This window comes from Neofelis nebulosa, chromosome 7 (assembly GCF_028018385.1).
Source record: "Neofelis nebulosa isolate mNeoNeb1 chromosome 7, mNeoNeb1.pri, whole genome shotgun sequence".
Taxonomy (NCBI): domain Eukaryota; kingdom Metazoa; phylum Chordata; class Mammalia; order Carnivora; family Felidae; genus Neofelis; species Neofelis nebulosa.
Window position 1 is genome coordinate 68,361,693 of NC_080788.1, and position 23,656 is coordinate 68,385,348.

At 37.5% G+C, this 23,656-nt stretch overlaps 1 protein-coding gene across 4 annotated transcripts in view; it reads left to right on the top strand.

Moving 5' to 3' along the window:
* DPH6 (diphthamine biosynthesis 6) overlaps positions 1-23,656 on the top strand; it is a 444,382-nt gene that overhangs the window by 382,590 nt on the left and 38,136 nt on the right. For 3 of the 4 annotated variants that reach the window (XR_009264244.1, XR_009264246.1, XR_009264245.1), the window contains 2 exons: positions 12,153-12,243; positions 12,548-12,656. The gene's annotated coding sequence lies outside the window, so the exon portion shown is untranslated. Of the gene's footprint in view, positions 1-6,203; positions 6,329-12,152; positions 12,244-12,547; positions 12,657-23,656 lie in introns of those variants that run through there. The other variant, XR_009264247.1, reaches the window with a different exon arrangement.

Below are 23,656 nucleotides of genomic sequence, written 5' to 3' on the forward strand. Positions count from 1 at the left end.
AAGAGCTATTTCAAGTAATAATTACCCACTCAGAAATGATGGGGGAATTTCTAATGGCTATAACTGTAAGAATCACTTACCGTGTGGCAAGACCAACCTGCCATTTCCCCAAGCTTAAAATGGAAACATTCATTAATGGGGAAATAATGTCTTACTTCACTCTCTTAACATTTTTAAATTAAATTAATGAAGTACAATGTTTTCATCTCTACAGTTTAACTCACTTCCCTAAGAATGATTTTTTTAATCTATCCTTCCATGCATGAAAGGTGGGCAAAACAGTGTATTCCTTTTCCATTCCCATGGAAGCCTTTGTTCTATAAGACATACCTTACCTTTCCTGATAAACTTATTTCTTTAATCATTTCAACGTTTAGTAGTCTTTTCTCCTAAGTCTCCAGTTCAAATCAGTTTATATTTTGTGGCTTGTCTAATTGGAGAAAACTCATTCTATGAAATTGGCCTCATGACCTAGAAGAAACAATACGGTTTCTTGGTGCCGGTGGAGAAGAACAAAGAGGTCAGCACCTGCGGCTTAGACCTGAGTAAAGGGAAGGAAGATCAGCCCTGTCTCTCTTGGCAATTTATTCATTTCTAGGCTTATTCATTCAACTGGTACTTACTGAGTGTCTACTCTAGACAGGCACTAACTAAGGGCGCTGAATGAATGCTGGGGAGTATCAACACGCAATGAAATTTCTGTATACTGCAGGATGACACAAGAACTTTAGGTGCAGTGCTCCAGGAACTTCGGGAAAGAGCCCTAAACCCTCACAACACTGTGAGGTGTTCCCCCTTTCCTGTCCAGCAAAAGACTCAGCATTGGCATTTTCAGCTCTAATTCTTTTGATTTTTATATATCGATTTTGACGTGCCAAAGGCCCGTAGTGTGTATTTCTCAATTTAAAAATTACATCATGTTTGCTACATGTCAGAGACTGTTTTTATGACTTTGCAAATATGAACCCATTTAAGTAGTGATTTGTATTTTTTCTTTTTATTTAGTTATTTTTTTAATGTTTATTTATTTTTGAAAGAGAGAGACAGAGGCAGAGCACGAGTGGGGGAGGGGCAGAGAGCGAGGGAGACACAGAATCTGAAGCAGGCGCCAGGCTCCTGGGCTGTCAGCACAGAGCCCGACGCGGGGCTCAAACTCACAAACTGAGATCATGACCTGAGCGAAGTCAGCTGCTTAACTAACTGAGCCACCCAGGCACCCCTGTAGTTTTTCTGAAGCAAGAAGTGGAATCACAGGTACCTATAAGAAGCATCACTAAACCAGTGAATGAACCTACATGACTGCCTAGTATTTATATCTTACCATCTAGCACCCTCACTACTATTCAGCTTTGCTTTTTTACTTGCTTTCAACAGTAATTGTCATGAAGATTTATGGGGGGAAAATGACTCAAAAAAGAAGGCTAACTACTAGGGCCTGTTGACAGAAATAAACAAGAAACAAAATAATTTGGAAAATTAATGTTTCTTAGCCAAAAAAAAAAAAAAAAAACCAGAGGTTTTCAATAGCTTAAGTGGCAGAATACTGAATTTGATAGTAGATCAGAGGTATAACATGAAAGAATTCCCAGAACCTTCTAAGCAAAGCAAAAGAAAACCATTTCAGGGAGAAGATTCATGTCTCAGCAATGCAAAATTGCAGACATGGGGAAGAAAAATGAGTAAAAGTTGAATTTCTTTCCTTGGCGTTAGGAGATGTACCAGAAAGAACTATCAATGGAAAAGTAACTGGAAAGAAAACCAGAACATTCCATATATATAAAATTAGAGATTCACAAAAGTCTCCAAATCTATTGTAAATATCAGGGGTCTACCACACTGTTTACGATGCTTAAATACGACATAATTTGTGTCACTCCATGTGAATATTTTTTTTTTTTTGGTAAAATATAACATTTACCATTTTAACAATTTTTAAGTGCACAGTTCAGTGGCATTAACTCCATTCACGTTGTTGCGCGACCACCACCACTATCCATCTCCAGAACTTTTCACCGTCTCAAAAACTCCGATCCCGATAAACAATAATTCCCCATTCTTCCCTTCCTCCAGCCCCTGGTAACCACTGTGTCACTTTATGTCCCTATGAATTTGACTTCTCTAGGTATCTCAGATATGTGAAATAATACAGTATTTGTCCTTTTGTGTATGGCTTATTTCACTTAGCATAATATCTTCAAGGTTTATCTGTATTACACCATGTGTAAGAATTTTTCATTCCTTTTTAAGATTAAATAATATTCCATCGTGTGTATATACCACTGTCGTCATATGTATTCTGTTTATCCAATAATCTGCTAATGAACATCTGAATTGTTTCCACATTTTGGCTGTTGTGAATAATGCTGCTGCAAACATTGGTGTCCAAATATCTGTTCGAGTCCCCCCTTTCCATTATTTAGGGCACATACCCTGAAGTGGAATTGTTGGATCAATGGCACTTGTATGTTTAACTTTTTGAGGGGCTGTCATACAAATATTTTTAATAGAACTAATATAGTAGAATGGTATCAAAGCTTCATTTCAAGCAATAATTATCCTCACTGCTGGTTTCAAACAATTAAAACAAAAATCACACTCCCCCTTTAATAGCTCTTATTTGCTGGTGCAAACATCTTGCACACATTCCACTGTTTCTAGTCCAGGATGTCTATAGCTATGTCTGCAGCTTCTGTTTCCCTGGAAGCTGTCTGTTGATGTTTCTTGGTGATTCATGGCCTCTGATTCTTAATTATCGATTGTGTTTTGATGGCAGAAACCCAAAAACAGAAGAATTATCTACTGTGAAATTTGTTCATCAGAACTTAGGTTTACCCTGTGCACTGTGGGTGAGATTGTAAATTGGTGCCGCCACTATGGAAAACAGTAAGAGGGGTCCTCAAAAAATTCAAAATAGAACTACCATATGATACAGCAATTCCACCTCTGGAAATACGTCTGAAGGAAACAAAAACACTAACTCAGAAATGTGTCTGTACCCCTCACATACATAGCAGCGTTATTTATAAGAATCTGGACACGGATACAACCTAAGTGACCATCAGTGGATGAATAAAGAAGTTGTGATATATATATACTTATATATAAGTGTTATATATATATATATATATATAACACTTATATATAAACTTCTTTAAGTTGTGATATATATATCACTTCTTTATTCATATATATGTATATATCTCTATATATGTGTATATATATATACATATATATATGTATATATATATACACAATGGAATATTAGTTAGCCATAAAAAATAAGGAAATCTACCATTTGTGACAACATGGATGGAACTTGAAGGCATTATACTAAGTGAAATAAGTCAGAGAAAGAAAAACACTTAATGATCTCATTTATATGTGGAAACTAAAAATAAAACAAAACAAAAACAAACAAACTCATAGAAAAAGAAACCAGATCTGTGGTTACCAAAAGCAGGAGACTAGGAGGAGAGGGAATTGGAGGAAGATGGTCAAAAGGTATAAACTTCCAGGTATAAGATAAAGAAGTACTGGAGATGTAATGTAAAGCATGATGACAGTAGTTGATGCTGTTGTAAGATATGGAGGAAAACTGTTATGAGTGTAAATCCTAAGAGTTCTCATCACAAGAACATTTTTTTCTTCTTTCTTTTCTTTATATTGTATGTATATGAGACGATAGATGGTAGCTGAACTCGTGATAATCATTTCACAGCATATGTAACTCAAACCATCATGTTATATATCTTAAATTTATACAGACATGTATGTCAATTATTTCTCAATAAAACCAGAAAAATAAATAAAAAGTGAAAAATATGGGGCACCTAGGTGACTCAGTAGGTTAAACGTTGGACTCTTGGTTTCAGCTTAGGTCATGATCTCACAACTCATGAGTTCAAGCGCGGCATTGGGCTTTGTGCTGACTCTCTGTTCCTACCCTGCTCACATTCTCTCTCTCTCTCTCTCTCTCTCTCTCTCTCTCTCTCTCGATCTCTCTCACTGTCTCTAAAATAAATAAATAAACATTTAAAAAAAAAAAGTTAAAATAAAGGATTTAAGTTCACATTTTCTTTTGCCCCAAGGTAATTTTTACTTACTTCCTCATACAAGTCAGAAACAAATGACAGGTATGATTTTGTAGTTATTTTGCAATGTTTTTCTGTTCACATCTGTAAGGAAACAACTTATTTAAGATGATTGGGCGTCTTTCTTCCTCCTTCGTTTATAGCAACAGCAGTTGTATCTTCAGTTCATTTCCTGGGTTTTATTTTTTTTTTAATTTTTTTTTTTCAACGTTTTTTATTTATTTTTGGGACAGAGAGAGACAGAGCATGAACGGGGGAGGGGCAGAGAGAGAGGGAGACGCAGAATCGGAAACAGGCTCCAGGCTCCGAGCCATCAGCCCAGAGCCTGACGCGGGGCTCGAACTCACGGACCGCGAGATCGTGACCTGGCTGAAGTCGGACGCTTAACCGACTGCGCCACCCAGGCGCCCCCATTTCCTGGGTTTTAATGTAACAATACAAACATTGTCCATTAAAGGGGTCATTCAGAATCCTTTCAGAGCAAAAGCCTAGCTCAAATATTCAATATCAACTGAAGGCATACATTTGTGAGAAATAATTTTTGACCTTAAAATTTGTAGAGGAATCAAATGCCAGACAAGCTGTTTTGTGTGTCTCTCATCAACAGCAAAACTGTGGTTTGCTTTAATACAATAATGCCAGCGATGAAATATTCAGGGAAAGCAAGGAATTGAGATAAAATTTAGTGAAACTTTTTCCCTACCTTATTTTATTTATGCATTACACTGCAGCCCAGTAATGACCCAGATTTCTGTAATAATATTTACTTAACTCTGAAAATATGTGTAGCATTACATGTTGTGATAGTATAATCAAATTAGATATACTATTCTTATTCTGGGACTATGACAGTATATTGCTCCAAATTTGAAATCTGCTTAAGTTTCTTTGCTTCAGAGCCTTAAATCAACTCAGATCTTGTAAGTGTGTAGCTTCATTTATTCTGAACCAAATATAATTTCCCATTTAGGGAGAGAGTATCTTTAAAAGGCTCATTAATAAAATCCTAATGAGGCATCTTGGACTTTGGAGAATACTCATGTCATTTTTATGAGTTTAGTACAGAAAGGTTATAAAGTGTAAAGATCAGATTTCCTATCAAATACACAATGGCAAAATGTCCCTGACAAAATCGGAACATTCTAAAAAAGTTGAATGCTTCTCTAATGCCTTTGGAAAACATCAAAGCAATTATGCTGATATCTTATGAACCAAAGGTCTTATTTTCTCATTGTGACTTGGGTACTGGGGACACACCTATGGAAAGAAAAACTGGCACTCCTTAGATTTGTAGCCCAGATGGCCTTACGGCTTTAACTCTGAGGATATAAATGGTCTATTTCAGGAACCATGTAAATATGCAAAGAGAATCCATGCCAATTTACCAAATGAAAGGACTAGTTGAAGATATGTAAATATAAGAACATTAACAGGACCCAAGATCTGTAATAAATTAAGGCTGAAACAAACAACAAAAAAAAATTCAGACCGTGGATATATATAATCATTGTAATAAAAGCAGAACTTGAACCCAACGACAATAAAATTTTACCTAAGGCTATTAGTTGGCATCAAATGGAGGACTGGTGATAATGGGAAGCATAAGAATGGCATAAAATTTTGGAAGCTGTTAAAATCGTCAAAGGTCAAAATAATTGTTTTTGTCTAGTGACAAATTCATTTTCCAACTAGGCTCGTTCACATATGGCCTTGTACCCATTGCACAGTTGCAGATTGGCAGTTCACACTTTATTGTTGGCATCTGAAATACGGATAGATATAAATCACAGAATCATTGATCTTCAGAAAGCCTCGAGAAATTATCTGGTCTGCCCTCCCAACACACACATAAACCATTAAAGGCAAAATATCAACTTTCTAATTTTAGAAATCCTCAGGAAAATTGCTGCTGCAGTACTTTCTATTCAAAGATGACCTAACACATTTACCTGTTTTGCTTTGTGGCCCCTAAGTTCATAGCATAAACTACCGTTTTGTTTAAATTAAGCCAGCTTAGAATTTGTTTTCGTTCTGCAGATGTCTCTTTTCTTTATTTGATCCTCAAAACTGTTGAGCTGATTTTAATATTAAAAATAAAAACCTTACTCCTAGGCTGTAAACCTGCATGACGAATTCCAGCCCAGAGCAACATTTTATGATCCAGTGTCAAGTTCCTGAAAAATGAAAAATGAGGGGAAAGAGGGTTTAACTGTAACATGGATACATTTTGGACTGGATGTTAACCAATTGAAAAAGGTGTGTGTGTTTAAGCATAAAAGCTGACTGTATTTTCCTTTTCTGATTTGAGCATGCAAAACCTTTTATTTTCATAATCAGGGCCAAATGTATTTTGTACTCTGGACTTGAACCAGAACTCGAAAGGGGTATGAAAGAGCATTACCCATGCAACCAATAGATTTGAGGCAAGTTTTAATTGAAAAAAAAAAATCCCACCATCTATTCATTTTTAAAGCATGAGCTGCGTTTAACACACAAATCCTTCATTATTCATACATGGAAGTATGTGTTTAATGATTAAGTCTCCAAGGATTTATTTGATAGAATAATCTAAATTTCTTTTTTTAAAAAGGCAAATGAAATGTGGTTTTTAATTCTTTAAAGGACAAGTTACAAAGCATGCAAAAATATAACACAGGCTCTTAGTTTTTTAAACTATATCTACAATTTGCCTATCCGTTGGTTTGTTCATCTGGATATCAGTAACATACAGACTTGATCTAATAATGGCTAATTATGCACTTGTTTATCAGCTCATTTGAAACATTTTGAGATTCAGTCTAGCTCAGCAAATTACTGTGCTTAAGGCAGTTCTATATTCTAGAAAATTATAATATCCCCAGAAGGCAAAGAATTAATAATAAAAATCCTCTTTTGTAAAAGATTATCATTGCAGAGCAAATGGAGCAGATCTTCCCTATCCTACTGCATTTAATATTCTCATTTTTTCCCTGAAACTTTGATGGAGAGGCAATGAGAATATCTCTGTTTTATTAACTTATTAAGAGGCACATTTACAGAACCCGTGCACTATATTGATTCCTAAAACTGCAGTGCTAAGAGCCAATAATCACAGAAGAGCAGGATGATTCAATTTGTTATCCCAGAACGTTTCTGAAACTCAGTAGAGCCCAAATTTTCACCGAGTTCAGAAAGCCTGGTTATTTAACTTCCCTAAGCCTCCATTTTCTCATCTGTAAAATAGAGGGGATAACAAAAGGCAGCCTCTGGATGTTGTGGGGAGTAAATGAGACAACGCACGGAATGCATCCAACACAATGCCTGTACATAGTAAATAATGTTAGTTTCAGTTACTATTATGGTTATTGTCATCATTACTTCTTGGGGTTCAGGACTCAAATAAGATGCATGCATTTAATTATCCATTTACCTCAGTAGTTATGCAAATTTTCAATGTAAATATTTTCATATCAGCTGAAAGATTAACAGGAACTTAATGCCCTGGCACTTTTTAGCCCAAAACTCACTCACGAAGCTAACATCAAACCATCCAGAATAGATGGGGTACAACTATTCAAGATCAATCGCCTACACCCAAGTTTGGAATCCTTCCACTTCATGGTGGTTGGACTTGAAAACATCGTATTTTAAAAAGCACTTGGCGTTGCTTCTCTTGAACTATGCCAGCGAGTTTTGAACTTTTTCTTCATGATTCAGATTTTGTCATAGATTTTTGCCACCTTCATTTCCTCCGTGTTGGATCATTGCATCATATTTTAAGAAGAAAAAAACACCTTTAAAAACTATCCAGATACCTTAGCTGGAGCATATGAGACTATTTGCTTTACAGCATTATTTGCACAGAATATATGTACCACTTCATTTATTTTGTCAACAAGGACTACTTTTCAACCTCCTGGTAAAATTTAGGGTGCTACCTTTAGTTTATAAATATTCCTGAAGCTTCCCTCTCCTTCTTTCCCTCTCTCCCACCCTCCCACCTTCCCTTTCTTTCTCTCTCCATATGTATATATACACAAGTACTTATACATACATACACATACCCTATATCTTCATTTGTATTTCTGAGGAGTGCAGTTAATGAGCGTTTCTCAAAAACCAGTATCCCAAAGGTAAACTTGGATGGCTGGTGGTGGCTCAATTTCTCCTTGCACTTCTTGACTTCTAGGTATCTCCGCCTCTCTTGGTTCAGGTGAACAACCCATGTTGCATAGCATTTCAACTTGATGGACAATGGATACACTATTATTAAGCATTTCTTGCCCTAAAATGTGAAAAGCAAACTATCTAAGTGGTAGGGGCTAACTATACAAGTGAGTTATTCTTCCTTTCACGCTATACCCAGCGCCTGACTTTCTCTGATTTTAGTTATTTTTTTTAAGTTTATTCATGATTAAAGAGAGAGAGCACGAGCAGGGAGGGAAAGAGAAAAAAGGGATAAAGAATCCCAAGCAGGCTCCACGTTGTCAGCAGCACACAGCCCGACACGGGGCTCAATCTCACAAACTATGAGATCATCACCTGAGCCGAAACCAAGTGCTGGACACTGAAGGCGACCCTGTCTTTTTCTGATTTTAAAGCATGAAAGCAAATTTTCTTATATTTAAAAACACTCAGGAATAGGCTCTTCTCCTTCCAAATGTCCCTAAGGGAAAATGAAATCTATTCCAGGGGTTACAAATGTAGAAGGGTAAAATGAGACCAAACAAGATTAAAAGTTCATGTAGGGTGCAGCAGCTAACAGCTGTAAGAAGTAGAGACCTGCTGGAAAGCAGTGACCCTGCAATGTGTTTTTACTCTATAGATTCACGAGACCTCAGCATGCTGGAGGAGAAAGTTTTGTACTCTTTTCATTACTAAAAACTGTTAAAATGGCCTCTGTCCCTCCACTTACTACCAAGATGGTTTAGAAAAAGCTAATCTGGAAGGGGCAAGGTGTCCTTCACCAAAGGTTTCCAGAATCCAATCAAACCTATTGCCACAGGGCCATGAAAGCAACACCCTTCATCACAGCCATCACAAGCATGGTTGTGCTGTTTCTATTGTTTAATCTCTCCACGTTCAGCCTGCTATAATCACCATAACTCACCTGAATGTAATGTGATTAGCAGCCTCTGCTGTGATGAGAATGAAACCCACTCACATGGCATCTATGACCCTTCACCCCTCATGGGCCTGGCCAGGCCTGCCTTGGCCGAGAGACAAAATGCAGAAACTGTCATGGCGCCACCTGCAGTCTCTCAGGCTGGGGGAATAATTGGAAATGTTCACTTTCCAACTGGATGTGTTGATCCCTCTGTAACCATACTATGAAAGTTCCATTCCTCCGCCTCCCTCAAGAAGCTAGTTTATTCTCATCCTGGGAGGTTTTCAAAAAGATTTTGTAGAGTCTTGCTGCAGTGCCTTCCTGCAGAAGGCAAAGTGACATTTTTAATAGAAAGATAGCAGTTCTTAGATTCCATTCGCAACACTGTCAGTAGATTAACCACATGTTGGACATATGAAGAAGAGGTTTGGGGAATTTGATGCTTCTTTGTCTTAGACTGAAGTCAACACAGGCGTGACAAGTCCACTGAATGATAATCATTGGCAAGAACGTATAAATAACTAACCATCCTCTTTCTCTAAAAGGAATGTGTTTCCTTCCATGCTAGTTATGGGGGACACTGTTAATCGTAAATACTATAGGGATCTGGTATTTAATTCACACAGCTTTCAGACCACAGGAAGAATCAGTCAGAATTAAGAAATTATTTCCTGACAACTAATACGGCACGGTGAAAGTAGTAAATTTTAAATATATGAAAAAATAGGCATTTATGGAATGTTGCTGTTTACCACACCTATACTTTTAACCAGAATGACAGCATGCAGCATGACGAGCTTAATTTTCTTTAGCACAGTACAAATTCTCTGCGTTTTTTTCTAATTACCACTTTCTACAATGCGGCTCAAATAGGAATAGACTCCCTTGGTTCAGCTCAATTTCCACAGCTTGACAGGCATTGATATCAAAATTAATTCTAAAATGAAACTTCATAAAAGGAAATCCTATTTGACAAAAGAACTATTGGGCTTGAATCACAGTTGCATTTGCATTGTGGAGTCCCATTTTTGTTCTGATTGTATATGAAATAATGCTGGAGGAGAGACTGAATACCCAGAGAGAGTTCATTTGAGGCATCCTGATGGTATCTGCCGTATGCAAGTAAAGAAGGAGACGTTTTTATGACATCTTCAGAACTTGAAGATTGAATTACAGTTTCGGTAATCATCAGCTTCCCTTCTCCAGTGTCACTTTTTGATAATATATTGCATAGAAAAGACTTATGGTTCCAGTTTTATAAGCTTGCAATAAAAATATAACAACTGTTGTATTAAATTATTTAAGTTGTAAACCATTGTGAAAAAGGAGAAAAAGTTGTATCGACACAGAGCCTGAAAAACTGATTATAATGGAGAGCAACATGTATTGTGTGGATTATTCCCAAGTTTTTCCCTAGTTTAACGTATTGTAAATCTCCAAGATATCCTTCAAATCAATGTTTGGGCATGTAGCGTTCTTTTATTTGTTCATTGTTTAGAACTGTTGATGGCGAGAGAAAAACAGAACTTGTAAACTTCCAGGTCACCAATTTATTTTAACAGAGTTATAGGGGCAAACAAAGTAAGAAAAAAGGTAATATAGAGAGACTTAAGATTAAAAGATGCTAACTGAAAGAAACCTAAATACTAAATGAATACATTCCTTCAGAGCAATATAGACTCTAGACATTGTCTAGTCTTTCTAGAATTTTCTTATTTTGTACTGGTTTTTATGGGCAATCAGTACGTCTACTTTCTAGCATATTACACTATTCTGTTGCTATGTATGAAAGGTAGTAGGCTAAGAGGTTTTCTCTTCTCCAGTATTCCTCCATAGGTCTCTTAGGTCTGCCCTTCCAATGCCAGACTTCCAAAACTTTTTGTCCACCCTGCCTGCTTTCCTTTGCATTTCTAGGCCCCATTTATTTCTAGGCCCCAGAGAATCTAAAAGTATTCTCTGGCTTGGTCAGGATGGTGGCATTCCATGCCTCTGCACTCACACATTCCCTCTCTGCCTAAACAATTGCTGGATATTGAAACATAGCTCAAATCAGTCACACGCATGCACACACACACACACACACACACACACACACCCCTCTTGGCCTCCTGGAAGCAAAAAGGGACCCCTTGACTAAATAATCAGATTTTATTTCTCTAAAGGAAATTAAAACAAGGAAGCCACATATTTCCACCTGGTAAATCAAACCACACAGAGGATGCACAATAACTGCAGGTTAACTGATCTATTACTGTTGTTCATGACAGTAATTCTGGCACTCTTACCTCCTGCTACAGATGTTGTCTCTCTCACCTAAATTCAGCAGCAGCAAACTGGCCGTATTCTCACTTTGAGGGTGGTGATGATAATAATGATAATGATGATGATAATGATAATAATAATAATAATAATAATATAACCTGTATTTGCCAGGTACTTCATGTTAATTTATTTAATCCTCACATCCCAAATTAAATAAGTATTATTCTGGGGTGCCTGGGTGGGTCAGTAGGTTGAGCATCCAACTTCAGCCCAGGTCATGATCTTGTGGTTCACGAGTTCATGCCCCACGTCAGGCTCTGTGCTGACAGCTCAGAGCCTGGAGCCTGCGGCAGATTCTGTGTCTGCCCCTCTCTTTGGCCCTCCCCAGTTCATGCTGTGTCTGTCTATCTATCAAAAATAAATAAAAACATTTTTAAAATTTTTTAAAAAGAAATAAGTATTATTCTAATTCTACAGAGGAAGACACTTAAGTCTTACTCAAAATCACATAGCTAAAAAGTATCAGAATCATGATTCAAATGAAGCACATGGCATTCATGTGCTTACCAACTATACTATACCAACATGGAATGATTCAATCTCTAGGTCACTATCACCAAAGGGAAAGAGTAGGATTACAAGGAAGTGTAGCAGACCTGGTTTTCCTCTGGTTTCTACTGTTCACTCATTTGTCATACATTTGTTTTGTGCAGGTAATACGCCAGAGTCTATCCATGGTCTGAGGATATAAAGACAAATAACACGTGGTTACTGCTTTCATTATCCACTGGAAAGGAAAACCAGGTAAACAACTACAGTTCAATATGAAATTTTAACTGAAAGGTGTACAAAGTACTGTGACAGCACTGGGGAAAAAATAAAGTCGAAGGAATGCTATGTTTTCACTTAACTTGTGGGCAGCCTATCCCCAGGAGAATAGTAGATCCTCTAAGGAAGAATCCAGAATAGCTTCATCTTCAACTAAGAAGTTTTGCAAAAGTGACTTCTTCCCCTTCCCTGGACTAAGAAGGAAAGCTAACTTAGCCAGATCATCTCCATCCATTTACTTGAAATCAGAGGCTCTTCTTTCTTCCTTCCACACCTACAGCTTTATGAGCCAGGAGCACTCAGATCAATTTGAAGCAACTCACGTCAGCAATCCGGAAGTGGATGGTAACTCTCTTGGGCTACTTCCCTGACATCTGGAATCCATGAAGGTACATTGCTTGGTTTAATCAGACCCTCCTACACCTCCACTTCCAACTCCACAGTAATGAGACTTGAAATTGAGTAGCCATAGACATATAGATAACTAGTAACAAAACTACCAGTTCCCTTGGCCACTCCCTAACAGGTGATTTCCATCATCAGGACATTCCACCAAGCTGGCTTCATTGCATGGACATGGCCCAGTAGTAGAGAACCACACTGTTTCCTCCACAACAGCCAAAGAGTACCATGAGCTCCCTCTGAGAATACCTCGGAAAGCACTAGATACTTCCCATTCTTTATATTATTAAGAACCATGAACTTGAGTTCATAGTACAGCCCAGATACTAGTCACTGTGTTTGGGCTTCCTAGATGTATAGTTTTATAGAAAAACCAGAAATTGAAAATGCTCTAGTAAAGAAAAGGTAAAACTTTATAAAAGATCAAGGATAGCTAAAACCCCTTTTTTTAATCCCAAGTAGCCAAAGTTCTTTCGCTTCTAACCAAAAATGCCAAGTATCTTTGTAATCAAAGTCTGTTAATTTTTTCTACCCAGACAGAACAGAAACAGGGTGTTTGGCCCCTGGCAACAAAATCTGTGGGACTACAACTAGGAAAATCTTTTTTCAAAATTTTTTTTAACATTTATTTATTTATTATTGAAAGGCAGAGAGAGTCAGAGCGTGAGCAGGGGAGGGGCAAAGGGAGACACAGAATCTGAAGCAGGCTCCAGGCTTTGAGCTGTCAGCACAGAGCCCGACGCGGGGCTCGAACTCACAAACTGCGAGATCATGACCTGAGCCGAAGTCAGATGTTTAACTGACTGAGCCACCCAGGCACCCCTATAACTAGGAAAATCTTAATAACAAGGTTGCCTGACTCATCTTGAATAAAGAAAGCTGTCAGGAGCTTCTGATAGACTGAGGGCTGCAACAAAGAGGATCTCCAAAGGGTTTCCTAGACCTAATGATACGATCAGGTGGCCAAAGATCAGGGCATCTGTACTAGCCAGCATATCACTATGGATGCCCAGGTTGAGATGAAAAGCTTCCTAAAGACTATGAGCAGGTGAAGGATAATCATCTAACACAAGAGCTGTAGGGAACAGTATTTCTTCAGAGAAGCCGGCCTGGACCTGGAGTTTTTATGCAATAAAAGAATGTTATAACCTGCACTACAGAAAAGACCTGAAAGGCAAACAAAGAAAGGAGATACATATATATATAATCTCTAGAAAAGAAACATTTCTACAGTTTATTCTACTATATTATATATACGTATATATAATATGTATATTATATATACGTATATATAATATGTATATTATATATACATATATGTATATTACATATATATATATATATATATATATATATATATATATATATATATGTAATAGTTTGGGACAACCAATCAGAGATCAACTGGTTAGGTTTGCAGGGAAATGTCATACAGAGATAAATATTCTATAACTGGATACAGCAGGCCTTGAAGACAGCAATTAGTATTGCTTACCATAGGAGATTATAAATATGGACTTATCTATGAATAATAACTAGGACTGCTGATAAGTAGTAACTTTTCCCCTTACTTATACCCTCAGACTGTAAGTGATAACATCTTTGAACATAAGGGACAATGAATCTATGCAAGAGATTTAGTTGAAAGGACTGGTTTGTTTCACACCAGCTGTCAGATAGGCCTCTCAAAACTCCGGTAAGTATTGGAAATAGTGACCTGAGGGGGAAAGGCTCATAGCCCAGGAACTGATCCCTTGAGCCATCCAGATCTCAATCCCTGACGATTTTGATTAATCCATGCTGACAAACCAGATTTGGATCAATAGAAATTATCTGTAACAAGAAACTAATTGTGTATTTAGTAAGTTTAGTGCCATTTTTGGTGGCTTCAAATTTATATGGAAAAGACCTTATTGACTTTTGAAATCAAAATTCATACCGTTTTAAGGTAATATTGCCTTGGGTTATAATAAATTACAGTGTTCTACTTTCTCTCTTGGGTAATGTATGGTCTGAAGGCATCTAATCTGTTTACTCTTAGCCTATGAATATTCTTTAATTGTTATTTATGGAGACTTCGGATCTATTTACATAATGTAAAAAGCACAGAACATGTACCTCTTATGCTACTTTCATACGCCATCCCTGTTTAAATGAAGCAGCAAATCACAGCCAATTTCAAGCCACGTTACAATCTCAGCTCAAATTATGCCATGGCTTAATAGTAAAAAGATGTCCCTAAAGTTGCATCATCTTCAGGATACAGGAGACCTCAGGTGTTAGAGAGCTACTGTGAGGCAAAGTAGATGAACCAATGAACCAGTGTTGAATTTATATTGTACTTTTCACACAGGAAGATTATCTAGGCCTTCAGTACACCTATACGTGAAGCCATGTGTGACGTCTAACTCTTTTCACTTGATTTCCTTATGGACCATTTTCCTGGAGAGGAAGATGGGAAATTTCAGCCAGCCACAAATGGACTGAGACCCGCCAGTCTCATTTCACATGGAGCAGGTGTCCCAGACAGGGTTTGACGCCAAGCCACAAAAGTGAAACAAAGAAAATGCTGTTAGAGCTAAACAGATGGCCCTTCATGGGAGCTGTGTCATCAGCTTAAACTGGGTTTGTCTTAGTATCTAGGGGCAAGCTTTGCCTCATAATTCTTTGCAATTTAATGTTATTAAAATCATCTTTTGGGGCGCCAGGGTGACTCAGTCAGTAGAGCGTCTGACTCTTGACTTCAGCTCAGGTCATGATCTCACAGTTTGTGATTTCGAGCCCCACACAGGGCTCTGCACTGTCAGTGCTTGGGATCCTCTCTCTTTCGCTCTCTGGCCCTCCCCCACACTCACTCACTCTCTCTCTCAAAATAAGTAAAGTTTAAAAAAAATCATCTTTTTAGCAGAAACTGCTAACATATCTAATAAAAGGAACTGACTAATCATTCTACCTTCATGGACAAAAAAAGTTAAGAGGCCAGGGCGTGAGGTCACAGGTCTATGAGGGAACACTGCAAGGTCTGTACTTTATCAAATGCAGAAACTCCAAGAAAGCTTCACCTCTTAACCAGGTTGCTCTTTTTGAGGCCAAAAACAGAATTGCTCAAGCCATTCTCTGCCTTAAATGGATAAAAACACTTCTGAATATTCACTAGTATCCTCTAGCGTACCTGCATTTGTTATATTAAGGATTTCCAGCAGACTATTAGTGTTTGTTCTGAATAGCGGTACCACTGTACCAAGCACATGTAGGGCAAGAGGTGAAAGGGTAAAAAGCCCTTGTTTAATAGAATTTACATGCTGTGTGACTCTAAATTGTTTAGCTGCCTGATAGAATTTTTATAAAGCCTAAAATAAATATCCATAAACTTAACAGATATGCAGGAGAACTAAGAAGCTGCTGCTTGTTTTATTTCTTCAAAGGTCACACTTTTTTTCCTATGACATAACAGTAAATAGCATGATAAAATGCCGCCAATATATCATAAATTATGGAAAATAACCATTGACTTTTCAGGATAGTTTGGGCTATAAACACTTTGAGATTAATGTTATAAGTGCTTTTCAAATACAAACAAGAAATATTGCCAAACTCATAATTGTTCAAATAAATCATAAATATGATATAAATTAAAAATTAGATGGATGTTAGTCACACTTAGAAAAATGGCTCTAAAATAGTCCAATTTACTCATAAAATACATTGGGTTGAAATTATATAAATTTGAAAACCATTGACGGTGGACCCAGGACTACTATTCATAATCTGAAAATCTGTTTGATTTTGTCCTCTGTATGTCTCCAGATTATAAATCGTCTGGTTCAAGGGCCCCACCTTATAAATTCAAATAATTCTTCAGCCCACTAATATATTTACCAACTATCCTGTCATTTAAAAGAAATGATGAAGTAAAAGCAACTTTAAAAAGATACAATAGCCGTATCCTAGGCCCTCTTCAGAATATTTATTCTCCAATCTAAGTCTCAATTCCTGTGTGTCATCCACATATAGCATATCTCTAGTTAAATTTTCCTTAATATCTCAAGCATTATACACCGGGAGCAAGCAGTCTATGATCCACAACCAATTCTGGGCCAGCTGCTTGTTTTTTTGTAAATAAAGTTTTATTGAAACTCACCTACACGTATTGTCTATGACCTTTTTTGCCCTACAATGATGCCGTGAATAGTAGCAGCAGAGACCATATAACCCACAAAGCAAAAGGTATTTACTATCTGGCCCTTTACAGGTTTACAAAAAAATTGTCTACCTGTTATAAACACAAAAGAGAACTTAGGACCATTTCCCCCCAAAAATGGGGCCTCCTCACAGTTCCTACTATTTGGGGACATAACATGATATGTTCACATTCTTGGATACCCTCCATTCTAGTTACCTATTACTGCATAACACAATACTCCAAAACATAATGACTTAAAACAACCACCATTGTATTATATCTCATGATTCTGCGGATCAAAAACTTGGGCAAGTCTCAACTGAGCAATTGTTCTGCTTCATGTGGCACTAATTAGAGTCACTCATTGGAATTTAACTGGCAGCTGGCTTGTCTGGAGGGCTCAGTGGTGTCAGGACCTCTCTGCATGACCACTTTGGTAGGGTGGTTGAACTTCTTACATTGCAATTCAGGGTTCCAAGGTACCAGTCTGCCAGTCTTTTCTTAAAGGCTAGTCCCACAACTGGTACAGCATCAATTCATCTACAGGCCAGCCCAGATCCAAGGGGAAAAGAAATATAACCCACCTCTCAAGGAGAGGAATGTCAGAGTTTGTGGCCACCTTTAATCTCCTACCTCCTAACTTGTTTCTTTGCCTCAAATCTTTTTCCAAACTCTGGCCAGATATTCCTAAAATACCAATTTCATTCTCTTTCCTTCCCAAAAACCTCAAATGACTATCTCTTGCCTGTTTGGTTTAAACTCCTCTCCTTAGGTTTTAAAAACCTATTATATAATAAGAATCTAACATTATTTTGTATTAGTCTCTTTGCTGATATTAGCTGGTTTTCTCTTATAAATATTCCTTCCTTCACCTACTCTGTTCTGTATTATAGAAATTGACTCCTGCAGAGATTTTTTTTCCCCCTAGGCTTCTTGTCAGCTTCTGTCTGGACTTAGCCCATGGGAGATACTGCCAGGTGATGGGGGAGGAGAGGCAGGCAGAAAGAAGCCAGGTTTCAAGAGTTCACCTCTTCTCTCTGCTTCATGTAGATCTCTAGTACTAACTGCATTTGTATTTCTCCATTGTTCTAGCACCCACTGGCCACGCCTTCTCTAGTTCCATCCTCCACTGGGTGGTCCTGGTCTCTGAGCTCCCGAGACCCTAACTTCTCCCTTGTTCTTTCAACCCAAGTGTTATTGGCAGTTACCTGAAGTTGCCAGTCTTTCATTGCCACACTGTCTCCTGTTGGTCATCTCAGGTCATCACCTGTAAAATCAGTTCCTAGTTTTAAATTTTTTCTATGTTAAATACCTAAAGTGGTTTCTAGTCTCCCGATCAGACCCCAAGAGATACACTCTTCAACACAAAGCATCCACTCAAGGCAGGATAATCTCCTACCTCATCTTCCACCCTCCATGTTCCTGTCACTGTGCTTTAGGCTCGGACATCTGGCCTCATTCTTCAAAGCCAGATCAAGCTCTGTCTTCCTCAGAAAGCCTTCCGATATCACTCTAGTGTTTAGTCCTCCAACTCCATCATTCCTTGGTGACTTCCAATGTGTGCATCTTCCCAGTTTGTAGTTTGTTGAGGATGCTTCTGCTGTTTCCTGGTCCCCAGAGTTCCCAGCACAATGTCAGTGCACAGTAAGCACTCAATACCTGTTGCCCCAATTAATTGGCTTTCACTTATAACTTATTTGTTGAAAATAATGTCTTATAGGTCTGACTAATTTCTATCAAAGCTAAGATAGGCTGCACTCTTGAATAGCATCCTAACTAAATTTAGGAGTGCTTTTCTGTTTAGTGCTAGTATTGCCTTTCACCAGTCTGGATGAACATGGTGGAATAGATAGAGACAAGCATTTGGAGGTGGGGGTAAGACATGGGGTATAACTCAACATCCTATATGAAGTAGATACCAAATAAATATTAAATGAAAAGGATAAGCCCATGACTGATGGATTTGTGTGGAGGAACCAATGAATGAAAATTTTAAACATGGCACAGTCCTTTGGGCCCTTTTATAAAGTACAATTAATTTTGGTATTAAAGGGCATGTATAATTTAATTTCTCTTTAAATAAAATCATATTAAAGAGGAGGAAGTGCCAAAAGAAGTAGGTATAATCAGTTAATTTAAGATTCAGCCTCTATGGGGTGCCTGGGTGGCGCAGTCGCTTAAGCGTCCGACTTCAGCCAGGTCAGGATCTCGCGGTCCGTGAGTTCGAGCCCCACGTCAGGCTCTGGGCTGATGGCTCGGAGCCTGGAACCTGTTTCCGATTCTGTGTCTCCCTCTCTCTCTGCCCCTCCCCCGTTCATGCTCTGTCTCTCTCTGTCCCAAAAATTAAAAAAAATAAAAAAATTAAAAAAAAGATTCAGCCTCTAAACTATGTCCCACATTTCTTATACCCTGAATCCATATTTTGTTTATTTTGTTTCTCTGGCTCCGTAACAGTGGTGGAAATATAAAGGGTATTCAACAAATACCTTAATTGTTTGAAACTATTTCCTTGCTATGATAGTATTCTATATGCTCTAAAGCCAAATTAAATAGATGATGTTCCTACCTTCTAGGTGCACAATCGCCTTATGAAAGGGACTATTTTAGGCAAAACTTCCACCTTGGCATTCTATTTTGCCAAATAAATTACAAATGCAAGTGTGCTCTAGAATTTACTGCTTTAGGGCCAAAAAAAGTGTGTCTATTTTAGACCAGAACATGGCCCAGTTTGAGTTCTTAAGATTTGGCATGACCTAACTCAGCTTCTGGTACTCCAAGATGACATCAAAAGGAGCCCCACTGGGGCGCCTGGGTGGCTCAGTCGGTTGAGCATCCGACTTCAGCTCAGGTCATGATCTCACAGTCTGTGAGTTCGAGCCCCACGTCGGGCTCTGTGCTGACAGCTCAGAGCCTGGAGCCTGTTTCGGATTCTGTGTCTCCCCCTCTATGCCCCTTCCCCGCCATGCTCTGTCTCTCTCTGTCTCTCAAATATGAGTAAACGTTAAAAAAAAATTAAAAAAAAAAAAAAAGGAGCCCCACTTTCTCCTGCAAAAAAAGTCTAATGGTTGGCTAATTTTGAAAATGAATTTCTCCCCCACTGCTGTTCGTAACCACAGAGACAGCCATTTGAATGCTTTACAAAAAAAAAAAGGCCTCAAGCCTCCTCATGTTTCACCTTTTCATTGCACTGACGATCATTTAGAGGGCAGACTTGTTCCAGACAGCTTTAATTAAACTGTACCAAGGACGCAGATAGATGTCAATGGAAATGATCCATAACATGAGGCTAAGCATGTATTTAACAGTGTTCCATCCAGTTCAATCACCTTCTAGCATTTCAGTGGCTTTATATTCATGTAGCAAAGACTGAACGTGTGTATGTGTTTTTTTTAATCCATCCCATTAGTGACCATATGCTTGGGCTTCGATGGATACGAGAACTGTCTGCAATCTGCCAGGGATTTAGGGACATCAATAATTTGTGAATAGTCATGTTGGTACTGGTCGAAGGGTTAAGTGCTCTGCACACCAGGGGCACCTCTTTTGGGATTTGAACTCTTAGTTGACTGTTAGGAACCTTATCCCCTGTGAGGTTCCTACTACATGCTGCTTGTCAGATGCATCCAGCTGTATGTAACTGGGAAGCATTATTAGCTCTGGGATTTAAAGATCTCTGTTAATACTGATAGAATGGTGTCTTTGAGTTAAAAAGCATGGAGAGTATATTGTAGCAAACTCAAAGAGGTTTTCATGTTCCATATTAAGCTTATGGTCTTTCTTTTTTCTTATTCTTTCATACATTCCTTGTGAATAGATAACACGGCATCCTTTTGAGAAAGAGTTCATAATTGAAATTTGTTCCTACAATTTGCTGGTAAATTAGATTGCATCAGCCTAAGTGGAAAGATAAATGTCTCCTTAAAATAAGAGAAATTTTGTCATGAAAAGCTTTGCTTCCCATTCCCATACCCAGAGGGTGAGAAACAGGTAATGTGAATGATTTTTGAAACTTAACTCATTTTAATGGTCTTGCATGAAGATTTCTCAAATACAGTTGCTTTAATACTGACAGCAACAGAGATCATATCAAATCTTTTGCATTATGTGCTAGCCTGTAACTTCATGTATAACTAAGCCTTGTTGGACTGGCTCACTATTGTAGCCCCTGAACTTGACACAGTGCCTCACAGACAGTATTTAATAAATATTTGTTGTATGAAAGGATGGATGGATGGATGGATGGATGGATGGATGGAAGAGAGCAAGGCAGAAGGGAAGGAAACACTTGGGAAAACAGTTTGTCAGCCTGACCTGCATGTAAGTAGTTGCTCTCTAATATTTTCTAGAAGCTGTCTTGGATCTGGGAGTGATGTTTAACAATAAAACATGTTTCAACAGTTTTAATGGATATGGATTTCAGAGCTAACTTACATTATTATGACCTCTTAATAATAGTAGCACTTAGTTTCCTTGTTGGGTAAATGGTAAGAATAATTATGTTGTGATGACAGATTTCCATGAGATTATGCTTTTTCTACCACATATCTAGACATGGTTTTGTTTTAATATAACTGAATAGTCCCGTAGTGTCTTGTGGTTTCATTAAGGAGGATAATGATTATTAAGCAAAAGTATCTTTAGTCTTTCTCTCCTTAAATATCTAACTGATCTTAAAGGTAAAGATAGTTTGTCTATTTGTAGTTGATATTCTATGTGTGTTTGTTTCCAGTAATTTCAGCCTTCTTACCCTGGAGTAGTTTTACCCATCCCTTAATTGTCCCTAGCTGATGTCTAGAAGGTCTTTTTAAACTTCTTAACTGCACAATGAGGCCTCAGTGGACACCTAGATTGTGTCTGCTTGGGAAAATGCCAAGCACTAATGAGTATTTTGTTTAATGTAATGGAAACTGAAAGTGCACGGCTTCTTCCTTGACTGATCAATGCCCACTTCTGTTGTTTGAATGTATCTATACATTCTAAATTCTAGAAGAAAGGTCACAGAGGGCAGAGCACTTAGTGTCTGCCCAGGAAGGACTTGAAGATTCAGAATTGTGTTTATATGGGGCTCAAGAGGGAGAAAGTACTTGAGTTAGCACTCAGCTCCTCTTCTCTGTTCAGATAGCCATCCTTTCTCTCAAGCCTATAATCTTAAACTTTTTCATGTTAGTTTTAAAGTTTTACATTAACTTAAGAAAATAACAATAAGGGATTTATTTCTATGTAATTATCTTTTTATTTCATCATCGTTTTGTTATTATTAAAAAATTGGCATCTATTTACTTTATTGTTTGCCTTTTCCCAAGTTCAATCCTAATGTGTCCAACACAAATTTTGAAATAAATAATTAAAAACTATTTCTTAGTTACATTAAAAGTCAGATTTGCTGGAAAACAAAACCTTAACAATTCAGTAGGCCAATATGATCGAGTATGTTTGAGTGAAGAATAATGATTTCCATGTGGTACTAATGTTCTACACACAACTAAGTGGAAAGTGTAGAGGTTGTTTCTGAGATTTCATTGAACCATATCTGGCTGAATAGATACAGAGCTCCCTTTGGTAGTATTTGTAATTCGTAGCCTACTTGAATGTGCTAGATAATTTTCAAAAAAGTAAAGATTCCATTTGAAACTTAAAAGAGATTTACCTCTCGTCTAAAGCTTCTAGGTTTAGAGATTTCATAAAAGTTCTATCGGGATGGTAAGAAAAGATAGGATATGAATGTGGAGAGTGGAGATAATCTAATTCCTCATCTTTGAGTGTAATGACTCACAAGCCATCGTCTTGCTTCAATCATACTATCTCATGCCTTTGGAGACTCTGGAACTATGCAAGCGTCCCCAAATTAGAGTTTATAAAAGAAACCTTGCCTGACCCTTAATAATTGTTACTTTACCGAAACACTGTAATACCTAAACTAAGTTGCTTATTACACTAAACATGAAGTCCTTTGACCCTTAAGGTTCAATATTGATCAGCCCTACTTCTGTCAATACTTGCCTCTAGTGTCAACAATTTTCAGTGTGGAAGAAATTCAGGAATGGATAGTCTTCTTAATCCACAAACACTCCAAATATTTAATTCCTATGCATTACACTTTCTGTCCAGTTAAATAATTTGCTTATTTCTTCTGTACTCCTAATTAATAATTAGAGACTGGGTATCATTGTCAGTATATCATGAAATGTCATTACAATAAGAAGTTAGCTATAAATGATCCCTATATTAAGTACAGGATTCATGTAACAATCCTAACTAATAAAATGTTACTCTAAAGGAGACTTAAAGCAAATGCACCACAAATTCAACAAAAGTGGCTGAGCTATTTTTTAATCCTGAGATCTTGGGGGGGAAAGGCTTTTAAAAGGAATATTCAAGTGCTTTGCCCCTGGATAATGTAAGAGCAGGTTCATTTTTTTTTTTCTTGAGCTGTGGTATTTTTCAGATTGTCAAATGTGTATCAAAGAGTTATTCTCTTGGCAAGTTTTATGAATTTTAGTTCCGTTTTCTTGACAATTTAAAATTCAATTATCCAATTATAACTAAAGGTCATTAGTCTAATGTGATAACTTCATGACAGTTTCAGTTACAAGAGGATTTCTTAGTTTAGAGAAGAAATTCTCCCATATGAGAAATTTTTATTGTACTTACAAGTTGAATGATACTGGAAAATATTTTTGTTTTCTTCTCGTGCTTGTATTACTTAATCAAAACATATACTTAATATTTTTTCTAATTCCATATTTATAATATACAGTATCCCATGCTTCGTTTCTATATTAACATTATCAAATTAACAGCAAA